Source organism: Pelophylax lessonae (assembly GCF_965119305.1).
Source record: "Pelophylax lessonae genome assembly, chromosome: 3".
Lineage (NCBI taxonomy): Eukaryota > Metazoa > Chordata > Amphibia > Anura > Ranidae > Pelophylax > Pelophylax lessonae.
Window position 1 is genome coordinate 476,729,530 of NC_138770.1, and position 13,859 is coordinate 476,743,388.

Below are 13,859 nucleotides of genomic sequence, written 5' to 3' on the forward strand. Positions count from 1 at the left end.
GGGGGTCTTTCTAACATAGACTTTAAAATGCACACAGAGATGACGTCTGTTCGAGAGACCCTCCTCCAGGTCCCATGATACGAACTAATTGGAGTCTCTAATGGGGCCTGGTAGGGGGGTCTTTCTAACAGACAGTCTAACAGAGGCCCTCTCTGTGTTCCTTGGAGAGACCCCCCCCTCCAGGTCCCATTAGGAAAAGGGGAGGAGTTAGTAAGATGACCACGCCCACGTGGGGTGCGCCATAAATATTTCTGCACCAAGGCGTCTGTTACTCTAGGATCGGCCCTGACCAGAAGGTAACAGCAGGTAGGCAAAACTGGAAGATTCCAGGCTGGTGGCAGCAGGCAGATGCATGCAGAGCAAGGAGACACAGGTAGCGTGGTCAGACAAGCCGGGTCGGTGACAGACGACCAATAGCAGGCAAAGACAGAAGGCAGAGAGTATCCAGGGTATAGGCAGAGATCGGCAATGTGGATTCAGGCAGGTGGGCATAGACAATAGGAAGGTCCAGATACAGGCCAAGGTCAAGGTGGGAGAAATGTAAGCGGAGTCAAAGGCAAGCCGGGTCAAACACAGAAGAAGCAGGATCAGGTTTCAGGCACTCAGGTACAGCTGCAGATCAGACAGCAAAGCCTTAGTGCCACTGCTGCACTTATATATGGTGTTTGGCGCCAATGTCTATTGGCGCGCATGTTCACGAATATTTGTGCACATACACGCATTAATAACGTTGGGCACTTGCAAGATTGCGCATGCACATTTGCATCCGTTCTTGGGAAGAAACAGCACTGTGGCCAGCACGTCCCTGAGACTCAGGTTCAACCCAACAGAGGCAGGAGAGTTTGAGTGGAAGCTGGGGATGGAGTGCTGAGGAGGCGGTCGTTGGTCCTTGAGGGTGCCCCCTAGTCTGGGGGGGTGACCTCGGGCTTGGGAGCTTGGGTGCAGGAAGGATCCTCTGACAACCCAAGGAGAAGTCCTGTCTAGTGGCACAGGAGCAGTTGTGAGGACAGCAGGAGAGAAGTCAGCACAGAGATCTACAGGGAGAAGGCAGCTGGGTGAGTGGTGAGTGAGACAGTCGGGGAGGACTGAGAGACAGCCTGAGAGAACTGAGGCTGCAGTCTGGTATGGTTGTAGAGTCAGTCTGGGAGGACTGTGGAAGATTAGCCAGGAGGGCTAAGGAAAGGGTCAACTGCAGCCAGGTGGGATGGCAGTGCCTAACGAGGTGGTGATGGGATCAGTAGCCACAGGAGGAATATAGCTTGACCTTGACACTGGAACTTTTCGACACACCAAAGGGGCCCACTGTCCCTGGCTGTACAGGGCTTTTCTGGATGTGGTGGAGTGTCTTGTCAGATCCTACCCTAACAATGTTCCAGCTGGGATGTGAATGTTCTGCATGCAAGCGATGTGCTGGAGAAAGATGAAGAGTGTACATATTTGTATATAGGAAAGTTGTCCCTGAACTGCGCTTGAAAGTCAAGTGGGCATCCCATAAGTCGCATGACAAGTCACACTAGTGGAAATGGAGCTATAATGTACGTTTCCACTATTGCAATTTAAAGTGTGGCTTTGATCCAACTTAACACTCTCTGGATCAAAATATCATCAAAGTAGTGCAGGTACCTTTTCAAAGTCGCTGATCTTTAAATCACATAGATGGGAACAGGTGCCATTGAAATCAATTGGATGTGTCCAAAGTCACATGACAAGTCACACTAGTGGAAAGGGAGCTTTAGTCTATGTTTCACTATTGCGATTTAGAGTGCGACTTTGATGCAACTTTGAGCCAACTTTACACTCTCTGAATCAAAGTCGCATCAAAAATTGCATCAAAGTAGTGCAAGTACCTTTTCAAAATCGCTGATTTTCTAGGTCACATAGATGGGAGCGGGTGCCATTAAAATCAATAGGCTGTGACTTGCCATGAGACTGTGTGTCCAAAGTCGCATGACAAGTCACTAGTGGAAATGGAGCTTTAGTCTACGTTTCCATAATTGCAATTTAGAGTGCGACTTTGATCCAACTTTACACTCTCTGGATCAAAATCACATCAAAAATTGCATCAAAGTAGTGCAGGTACCTTTTCAAAGTCGCTGATTTTCTAGGTCACATAGATGGGAACAGATGCCATTAAAATTAATAGGCTGTGACTTGTCATGAGACTTTGTGTGTCCAAAGTCGCATGACAAGTCACTAGTGGAAATGGAGCTTTAGTCTACATTTCCATGATTCCAATTTAGAGTGCGACTTTGATCCAACTTTACACTCCCTGGACCAAATTTGCATCAAAGTAGTGCAGGTACCTTTTCAAAGTTGCATATATGGGAACGAGTGCCATTGATTAGCCACACTAGTGGAAACGTAGACTTAGTGTGGTTGCCTGTACTATGATCATTGTAGACTGTGAGCTGAGACCCCAGAACACTTCCAGCTACACTGACCGTTCCCCCCCTCCTCCCCGTGTCCAGCTTCCTTCTCCTTTGGTAGACTTCATTCAAAGCCCAGCACAGCTATTGGCTCTTTTTTATTTCTTTATTTTCCTATGAATTAGGACGTACAATGCATCCTTACTGATGAACACTGGGCGGGAACCTATGATCAGCTCCTCCCATTCTCTATACCCCCTACCGGCTACACAGGAACTGTGCCCCTCCCTGGAAGTGATGTCACTAGCTTTCAGTAACCACACCCACTTGCTGCTCTTGGGCTCAGTAGTAAGAGGGATTGAAGTTATGTGACAGCACTGAAAACTGCAATTTTTTTCATTTGGACAGGCTGAATGATAAGGCTGGATTTCACTCACATTAATGATTGTTGGGGAGAATTTAAGGTATTAGGCTGTACTTCCGCTTTAAAGCGGAGTTCCAGGCACAAAAACGATTTTTTTTTTTGTGCCCCTCCGCTAGGTAGACCTGACCTGAAAAGGAATTGGATAGTTATTTTTATTTTTTTTGTTTACTCACCTTTTTATTGAAGATCGTAAATACTCACCTCTGACTGCTTCCTCCCTCGGAGCCGCGGCTCACCCCGTCACTTCCTGCGCTGCGATGATTCCTGGGAGCTAAACATCATCGCTCCCAGGAATCAATGCGCCGCACCGGCCCCGCTCGTCACTTCCGGGCGACGCCGCATTCCCCTGCTAAACAGCTTCTGGGCATGCCCAGAAGCTGTTTAGGAATGCGGCGATGCGCCGGAAGTGACGAGAGGGGCCGGTGCGGCGCATTCTGGGAGAAGAAGACGCGGAAGAAGATGCAGAAGAGGACCGCGCCGGCTTCAGCTGCCCACAAGAGAGATGGAAACGCTGTGGAAGAAATTTTCTAAGTAAGTATTTCTTCTAAAAGGTAAGTGCGAACCGGGACAGATCAGAGGCTAGTCATTGTGGAATGTGCTAGCCCTGACTGTCCCGGGGGTATGTTCATCAAAAAATGACATCTGTGCCCGGAACTCCGCTTTAAGTGTTTTTTTGTGTCACCTTGAGTCAGCAAAATATCTGATACAACTGAGGGATCAGAATCAAATGGTTAATCCATCTGCCTTATTATTGATGACTACATCTATTATACTACCATTTAGGTAAATATTCAGAACCCTGTGAAGTCCATTTCTTCCAGTCCCCTCTATGGTTACACACCCGCCCAGAGACATTTGTGCTGCCAAGCTAGAATATCCTCTATATATATGTAGTATTTCTATATTCAGCATTTTTTTCTACACCCAAGAGCTCCTGAAGAAACGGTTCACTGCAAAACAGGTCAAGATGTAAGTAAAGGGATGGTGGCATCCCCAGTTCTAATATAATGTCAATGTAAAAATCATAATGTGTGGTGGCGATGTCCTAAGCTACACCTTTCCTGACATTGTGCCACACTAATTCTTATACAAAGCATATGCACCGTGATAAGCAGGACATTTTTTCATAGAGAGAAACATATGAGGCATTCAGAAAAATGACATGCGGCAAAAGGTGTATGCGCTTCAAAAACATTAATTGGGTTAATATTGTAAATGGCTTCAAAGGAAGATAATTAACAAGTTTAATGCTTGCAGTCATTTCTCAGAACTGAGGTTCTTCAGTCCCCTTATTAGCTTTGCTTCCATTCTTTCAGTTCTAGCACATCCTTCATAGGGACCGGTGACCAGCTCCAGTTTTTCCATTTATTTAGCTAGACTTCTAGCATTACTTTTAGACTTGTATGGGCACATTTTATTTCCTACCTAGTTGTTCTGAGGCTGCAATCAGGTTCTGCCATCCAACTCACCTTAGGTTTCAGTATTCTGGGTATACTATTGCTAATGCCCCAAGTAGCAGCCTCTGACCTTCGCTCACTGCCGGCTATCATTTCCTCTGACCCCCCCCCATCACCTAGTTTAAAAGTCCCCTTTTTGGCCATCTTCGCTCCCAACAGAGCTGCACCCTCCCCATTTTGGTGCTATAGAGCTGCTATAGAGTTGGTAATTGACAGAAAAGTCATCCTGATATGGGATGGCCTTGCGGTTCGCCCAACGGTCGGTTCGTGGCAAATTTTGCTTGTTCGCTACCCGCCAATTTTGCGAACACATGGCATTGTTTGCAGCGGCCATATTAGTTTACATTGGGGAGAACTTTGACCCATGACACAGCCTTCAGGTGGAACGGGACAGCCAATTGAAACATTTCAGCACATGGGCATGCCCCCTACCTTATAAATAGACCAGAGCTGGCAGCCATTTCACATTCTGCTTTTTGTCAGCATAGGGAGAGGTTGGCTGTGCGAATCAGGGACAGATTGCCAGACACAAATAGCTCTGTTAAGATCCACAAAAGTCTTTTGAGGGCTGGTATTTGATATAGGTCTATTACACTTTCTTTTTAGTTCAGGGACAGGTATGCTGTGTTCATCAGGGACAGATCGAGATCGGCAGTGACACAAATCGCTCTGTTAATGTCCAAAAAAGTCCTTTTAAGGGCTGGTATTGGTATAGGTGTACAGTTTCTGTTCAGTTTAGGGACAGGTATGCAGTGTTCATCAGGGACAGATCGAGATCGGCAGTGACACAAATCCCTCTGTTAATGTCCACAAAAGTCACGTTAAGGGCTACTATATATTTGGTATAGGTGTGCAGTTTTTCAGTTTAGGGACAGGTATCCAGTGTGCTCCAGGGACAGAGATCAGCAGTGACACAAATCGCTCTGTTAATGTCTACAAAAGTCATTTCAAGGGCTGCTAATTATTTGGTATAGGTGTGCAGTGCACTATATAGGGGTGTAATTCATGGTATAATATACTGTGTAATATAGAAAGCATATTATAGTGGATTTGTATTGTGCACTGTGCAGCATTGTGACTGTGACTGGTGTGGTGACTGAGCGTTGCTGCAGCAATATTACAAACAGTGACAAAAGCACTTTTAATGTATTATAACTGGTATGATAGACCAGTGGCCCCCCAATACCACATATTGAAGTGGGGTGTTATCTGAGTATACTTTTACAAGTGTATTTGTGTCCTGCAACAATATTGCCTCTTTTGCTGCATTAACTCTGATACACACAGTGCCAAACTCCCTGGCCAATTTTTTGAACAACTGGTGTGATAGACCAGTGGCCCTCCAATACCACATATTGAAGTGGGGTGTTATTTGAGTATACTTTTACAAGTATATTTGTGTCCTGCAACAATATTGCCTCTTTTGCTGTGTTAACTCTGCAACACACAGTGCCAATCTCACTGGCCAATTTTTTGAACAACTGGTGTGATAGACCAGTGCCCCCCCCCCATACCACATATTGAAGTGGGGTGTTATTTAACAGTATACTTTTCTAAGAGTGTATTTTAGCCCTGCAAAATTTGGCCTCGTTTGCTGTGTTTACTCTGCTACACACAGTGACAACAGTTACTGGCCAATTATTTGTAGAACTGGTGTAATAAACCTGTGGCCCCCCCCAATACCACAGATTAAAGCGGGGTGTTATCTGAGTATACTTTCCTAAGTGTATTTGTGTCCTGCAACAATATTGCCTCTTTTGCTGTGTTTACTCTGCTACACACAGTGACAACAGTTACTGGCCATTTATTTGTAGAACTGGTGTGATAAACCTGTGGCCCCCCCAATACCATAGATTGAAGCGGGGTGTTATATACCTTTTTCCAGATATACTGCGATTCTCTAGAGACTTTTGTCACAGGATAATTTAAAAAATGACAGGCAGAGAAAGAGGCAGGCCCTTCCGCAGGGGTGGTAGGGGTAGGGCAGGAGCAGTAGGCCGGAGCCATAGTGTGAAGTTTCAGAAGGTGCGTTCGATTACGTCAAAGGACGCACCAGACATGGTTGAGTGGCTCACTCAGCCTTCCTCTTCGGCACCCTCCTCATCCTCTCTATCTGCACCCTCTTCACTCTCTGCTGTGTGCATCCCCAAAGACACCACCATAAACACCACTACCACCACCACATACCCTCCGCTTGAGTCACTGGAATTATTTTCCGATCCATCACAAGACATTTGCGATGCGCATCGGATCAGGAAGAGAAGGTAGCCAACAGCCGCCACTCAGCAGTCTGACGACAGTACCCAGATCAGCCCAAGGAGGTTGGTCCCCGCTTTTGCTGCCTACTCCGAGATCTAGAATGTTAGCGGTGGGGAGGGTGACGTGGATGATGACGTGTCTATGGACGTCACGTGGGTGGCCAAAAGAGAGGAAGAGGAGGGAAGTTCAGAGGGAGAGACGGACCGGCAGATAAGGAGGAGAGGCAGGCAGAACTTGCATTGCACAAGAGGTACAAAGCAGACTTCAAATGTATCAAGAGCAAGCCATGAACCATGTACAGTCACATCTGGCACTCCCAGGACACCGGCACATGGCTCTGCAGTGTGGGCTTTTTCAATGTGTCCGTTGCTGACAACAGTGTTGCCATCTGCAGCCTTTGCAGTCAACGCATAAGTCGCGGTAAGCCCAACACTCACCTAGGGACAACTGCCTTAAGAAGGCACCTGAACTCCCATCACCGAGCCCAGTGGGAGTAACCCACGAAGCCACATTCCAGACTCTCACCGTCCAGCCTCTTCTCCTTCTTCTCACAATTGTCCTCCACTCCACCTTCCATCATGCCGTCGTCACGTTGTTCTGGAAAAAGGCAGGCTTCTGTGGCCCAAATGTTGGAGCGGTAAAAAATGATGCCGCCGGATAACCCTCTTGCCCAACGTTTGACTGCTGGCTTGTCGGAACTGATAGCCCACCAACTACTGCCATATCAACTGGTGGACTCGGAGGCCTTTCGTAAATTTGTGGCTAATGGAACACCACAATGGAAGGTCCAAGGCAGGAAATATTTCTCGCAGAAGGGCATTCCAGAGCTGTATGGCCATGTTCAGCGGCAAGTGAATATATCTCTGGCACACAGTATTGGTGCCAAGATACATCTGACCACAGACACGTGGTCTAGCAAACACGGGTAGGGAAGGTATATCACTTTTACTGCCCACTGGGTGAACCTTCTGACGGCCGTCAAGCATGTAACCCATGGCACCCGTGTAGATTTGGTTGTACCGCCATGGATTGCATGCAAGCCTGCCTCTTCTTCTCCTCCTCCTCCATCCTCACTTTCCTCCTCGGCTGACTCCTCCTTTTCCGCTGCTACCGTCTCTTCCGCTGCGCCGCCCAAGATCCCCAGAACCTATTCCACATGCCAGGTGAGATTTTGCCATGCTGTGCTGCGTCTGTTGTGCCTGGAAGCCAAGAGCCACACTGGTCCTGCAGTCCTTTCAGCTTTGCATTCACAGGCAGATCAGTGGCTGACACCGCTCAATTTGACATTTGGTAAAGTGGTGTGCAACAACGGTGCCAATCTGCTGAGCGCACTTAAACAGGGCAAAATAACACACGTGCCATGCATGGCACACGTCCTGAACTTGATCGTGCAGCAATTCGTTCCAAATACCCTGGGGTCCAGGACGTCTTGCGGCAGGCCAGAAAAATCTCGGGCCATTTCAGAAGATCTTACACAGCCATGGCTCACCTTGCTGACATTCAGCGGCGACACGAACTGCCCATCAGGCGTCTTATTTGTGACTGTCCGACGCGATGGAACTCAACGTTGCATATGCTTGATAGGCTGCTCCAGCAGAAACGTGCAGTTAATGACTACCTGTACGAACTCTGCGGCAGGACAGGTTCTGGGAAGCTTGGGTTTTTTTCACCTCACCAGTGGCTGCTCATGCGGCACGCATGCAGACTTCTTCGGCCATTTGATGAGATCACCAAACTGGTCAGTCACGGCCAGGGCGTCATCAGTGATATCGTACCTTACGCCTTCTTTCTGGAGCATGCATTGCATCGTGTCATTGATCAAGCCGTCGAGAAGCAGGAGCAGGAAGATGCGGAAGTCGCAATGTTGGATGAATTCCCAGTGGGTGCTGCTCCATCTGAGACAAGTCAACAACAGGAGTCTGAAGAGGAGTCAGAGGAGGATGGTGACGGGGGGGATGAGGAGGAGCAAGAAGAGCATGCTTTAAACCTTTCTGGGATCCCTGGTGTTATACGTAGATGGGGGGAGGAGAACGAGGACAACATTATCCTGGATGATGAGCTGGAAGCAGGCCACTACACCACTTCCAGTTTAGCGCGAATGGGGGCCTTCATGCTCCAGAGTTTTAAGGGGGACCCCCGTATAAAAAGCATAAAGGCCAAGGACCAGTACTGGGTGGCAACGTACTTAGACCCCCGGTACAAACAAAAAATAGCAGAAATGTTACCAGCATCACAGAGGGCAGTCAGAATGCAGCACTTCCAGGCCTTGCTGTGGGAAATTCTGCATTCTGCTTTTGCGTGCGCTGGCAGGGAATTTCCAGTCACAGAGAGACAGTTGCGGGTAGCAATCCAACAGTGCCTGCAAGAAGAGGGTGGTTTGAAGAGGTCTTGGTCACTTCAGATATGAGATCCTTCTTTCAGCCAAACCATCGACAGCTGTACTCCGGATCCAGCATCAGGGAACGCCTAGACCGACAGATTTCCAACTACATCGGGTTAACGGCCGATGTGGACGCTCTGAGGAGTGATGAACCCCTGGACTACTGGGTGGGCAGGCTTGACCTCTGGCCAGAGCTTGCACAATTTGCAATGGAACTGTTGGCTTGCCCCCCATCCAGTGTCCTGTCCGAAAGGACGTTCAGCGCAGCAGGGGGGATCATGACCAATAAGCGCATTCGCCTAGCTCATGACAGTGTAGAGTACCTCACATTTATAAAAATTAATGAGGCATGGATCTCTGAGGAATTCAACATATGTGACCAGTAGACCATGTTTCATTGAAATTCCGCATGACAGGCCACAAATATCCGCCAGACCGCCATCGACCCACAACAATTCCTGGTCCTTGTCTTCGCTAAATACAGCGGCATAAAAGGCATTTCATGTCCATGGAATGCCAAATTTTTAGGCCTTTCATGGCCGACAATTATTTTTTCTGTGAATGCCTAATGTACCTCCAGCCACCAAATACTACGTTCTTAGCTGTCAGGTAAACCCATGTGGGCTAATTTTTGGGGCCTATACTGGCCGACACTTACTTCTGTATCCTGTGAATGCCTAATGTACCTTCAGCCACAGAATACAACATTCTAAGCTGTCAGGTAAACCCATGTGGGCTAATTTTTGGGGCCAATACTGGCCGACACTTACTTCTGTATCCTGTGAATGCCTAATGTACTTCCAGCCACCAAATATTACGTTCTTAGCTGTCAGGTAAACCCATGTGGGCTAATTTTTGGGGAACATCCCAGTGAGCCTACAGCAGAAGAGCGGGCATCCAGGCATAGCACTGCTGACTTCTGCCTGCAACAATTGGTGACCCAGGAAGATGTGTGCAAGGCCACTGACTTTTCAGTTTACTTCCCTGTGGAACAGCTGGCATCAGTGCCTAACATTACTGAGCTTTGCCCAACACCAACTTCAGCCTCCCTGACAGATAAGGCAGCTGACCATTCTGCTACACCACTGACAGGGACATGGGATTTCCTGCCAGAAGCATCTGTGGAGGCACAAGAAACTTCTCCAGCTGAAGTGCTGACAACTGGACAGAGGGTCCAAGATCTCTGCCCCACACCTGCGGCAGTTCCAGAGGCCCAGGGTGAGAAGCAAGAGGATGTTGTTGTCCTCCCTCCCCAACAGTCAGTCTGAGCAGAGGAAACGGTCTTCCCTCCCCAGCCAGGATCTGTGCATCTGGGAGACGGTACCAGAGAAAGGTTGTCCCAACAGCCAGATGAGTGTAAGAAAGATGGAGCAGCTGAATCCCCTTCCCAGCAGCAGACGGTGCCCCAGAATGATGACACTTACCCAGCAGAAGAGCTGGCAACAGAGCCGAGTGCGGCTGGCCTCTGCCCTCAACTAACAAAAGATGGAGTTCCTGTGGTAGTGGATGGGACTGCGGTCTTCACCTCTATATCCCAGGGATGCTGGGCAGTCGACTTAAATGAGAGGGGCTGCGAGCAATCTATGGTGATGTGAGTCAGAGATGCTGCTAGCACTGTTCACTCCCTAACCGTGAGTGCAGTTTGTGTAAAATGATAAAGCTTGTGCTGCGCAAAACTGTGTATCCTATGTAAAAAGTTATTGTAAAATCAATTGTCTATACGATCACTATTTATTTCTTTTTTTTTTTTTTTCAAAACAATTTATTGAGAAAAGATAAGGAGCATTACAGGAAATGAACGTCATGCACAACAGTACGTTACATTACATGTCAGCCTATGAGCAGCATAAGAGGAGAGGACCTCCCCATCAGGCATTGACAATATGAGGTCCACTGGGGTAAATACCAGCATAGTAAACAACATAGTAAACAGAAACCTCCAGTAACCCAGTAAGATCAGAGTGTGTCCATGGACACCGGTAGTGCATTTATGGATACAGTCGTTGAGGCCACAGGGGCCTAAGTGTTCCATGGGGGGACCCGACGTAGCGTCCTCCCCCGCCCAGGGTCCTGCGAACCGGATCCGGGAAGGGGAGGAGGTGGGGAGGGGGGGTATAGAAGGCCTAGTACTTTAAGTGAGCGTTCAGGGAAGGTGCAGAGGTGCTCGCTACTTGGCGTAGCCAACCAGCAAAGAGCACATAAGCCAGAATAAGGGAGGGCAAGGTATGAGAGGGACTGGGAGGGAGGGGGGGGAAGGGGGGAGGGGGGGGATAAAAAGAAAGAAAAAACACACTCAACTAATACACACCACAACACGGGGGGGGGGGGGTTGTTTTACGGAGACAAGCCAGCAGGAGCACAGGCAGAACTAACATCAACAGAAATCCACCGACCAAGAAGTACAGGTGAACGGTTTCCATCTTAACAGTTAAGTGTAGAGAATTCCGTTGTGCTAACAAAATGAAGCCAGCACGCCCACTTCTTATTATATTTAGCGGGAGTGTCTTGAGCAATATGGACGAGTTCTTCCATCTCCGCTATGACGGACACCCTACGGGGAGCCACTGTTTAATTGTCGGGGGTTGCTTAGAGTTCCATAGCACCGGGATACATTGTCGGGCCGCATTGATCATGTGGATCGCAAGTCATTTTGTGTAGGAAGCATGTGACGCAGGGGTATGGTGCAGAAGAAGTTGAGCAGGCGAGAATTCCAGAGCGTATGTGGTCACCTGTGTGGTTATTCTATGTACTTCCTGCCAAAATAAAGCCAGTTTCGGGCAGGACCACAGAACGTGAAGAAGGGAACCAGTATCAGACAGACACCTCCAGCAAGTGGAGGGGACAGAAGGGAAGAATTTGTGCAAAAGCGTCGGGGTACGGTACCACCTGGATACAATTTTGTATCCGTTTTCTTGAGCTGATACATTCCGTGAACATTTGTGATTCTTAATAAAGATTTGTTCCCACTCCTCTTCCGAGAACGAGCAGGACAACTCCTTTTCCCAAGCTTCTTACCGTTTGCGCACAGTCCATCCCGAGTGCTCAAACAGGAGGGAATGGGTAATCGAGATAAGTCTGCGAAGAGGACCCTCTTGCTGACAGAGGTCGTCAAATGGGGATAGAGTCTTTGCACGGGAATTTGCAAATAAAAGATGTAACAAAGTGGCTGAGAAGGAAGGCCCAAGGCGGAATAGGAGGGCTTTTGGCCTTTTCCGCTATGGAGGAAACTGGATGGATCTGCACGCCATCACTAACGTGATGAATACGCAGTTGAGCGTCAGGCCAGTGTTTGACGAGGTAGGTGCGGAGCATACCCGGAGGGAAATCAGGGTTGAGTCTCATTGGGGTCATCGGCGCCCAGTTGCGCCGAGACCGCTTTCGTTTTGCACGCCTGGTGAATAGTGTGAAGTGTCGCACTTATCAATGGGTGCTGCCTGTCCCTTCCTAAGCGATGCGGAGGCATTGCTCTCCCCGATGTGATGAAATACTACCAAGCAGTTCATCTTAGCCGTCTGCTAGACTGGCGGCGTCATGGGGACAATAAACTGTGGGTGCAGTTGGAGCGGGCCCAATCACCGATTCCGCTGGGCAGCGCTCCGTGGTGCCGAGATTCGTGCCCACAATCCCTGACATCACACCCGACTATTGGGGTTACTTTAGCGGTAACGGCCTCCCTCCTTTCCAACCCGTCGGTGTCCTCCCCTACCTCCCCTTTATTCCCAGTGCTGGGTAACCCAGCCTTTCAACCAGGGACCGTGGAAAAGCAATTCCTTTCTCTTTTGGCTCGGGATCGGGGCGCGGCCACCCATTTTCTACGGGCAGACGGCTGGCCGTCAATTGCTTGCCTAACGGACTCCTCTGGTCCATATACTCTGACGTTCTGGCAGGCGGCTCAACTACGCCATTTCCTGCACTCTTTGCCTTCGCCTGACCTTTTCAGCCGGGAACTTACACCATATGAAGTTTTATGCTCTGGTGAAGGGACTCTCCCCCACACTTTTTATCGCAAACCTACGCCATACTGGTTACTCCTCCGGAAGACTTCACGCCTGCGTATATCTCCAAATGGGAACGGGACCTCCAACTGACGCTCTCATCGGCTCAACGCGCTAATCTTTTCGCCAGTGCTCTGAAGACCCCAACCTGTACGAAGTTGCAGGAATCTAATTATAAGGTGCTGACGCGGTGGTATAGGGTTCCGTCTTTACTGAGTAAAATGTTCCCGGGTATGTCTAATCTGTGCTGGCGGTGCCAGGAGGAATGCGGCACTTTATTGCACATCTTCTGGTCTTGCCCCAAATTAAGGGACTTTTGGGTGGCAGTGGGCTCTCTCCTACGGGACCTCACGGACCATGCCATACCTGACACCCCGGCTTTCTACATCCTACAACTCTCCAGCATCCCCATGCGGAAATATAAAAAGTCGATCGTGCCCCATGTACTGTCGGCGGCGAGGTCATGCATTCCACTCTATTGGAAGACTACACGGTCCCCCTCCATAGGGGACTGTATGCGCAGACTGGAAGACAACAAGATGGAGGACCTGACCCTTACAGCGCTTCATAAGCGAGATAGATATGTGAAGACTTGGGGGTACTGGAATGTGTTTCTCATCTCTGATAGGGGAAAGGCTCTGATGTGCCCTTGAGGTTCCGCCGAATTGCGGTCCTTCTCTGGGAAACCGGTCCAGGTGTGGCGCCCGTTATCCCCCCACCCCCTCCCTGTCTGTTCCTCCCCTCCCCCCACTTCCCTCCTTTTCCTTCCTCCCTTGTTCTCTCTTTTCTCTGTGTCTCTTTCTTGCAGCCACCTTCGCTCTCCTCCTTCTCTGCCCTCCCCCTGGCTTCTCGCCACCATACTGTACGGCTTTCCTACCTTTCATTATAGTTTCTTTATTCTTCAGGTGAAGCCGAATGTGCTCCTTCTATGGGCGCTTGTTTTCCCCCAATACGGTGCTGTTGACATGTACTTTGTTG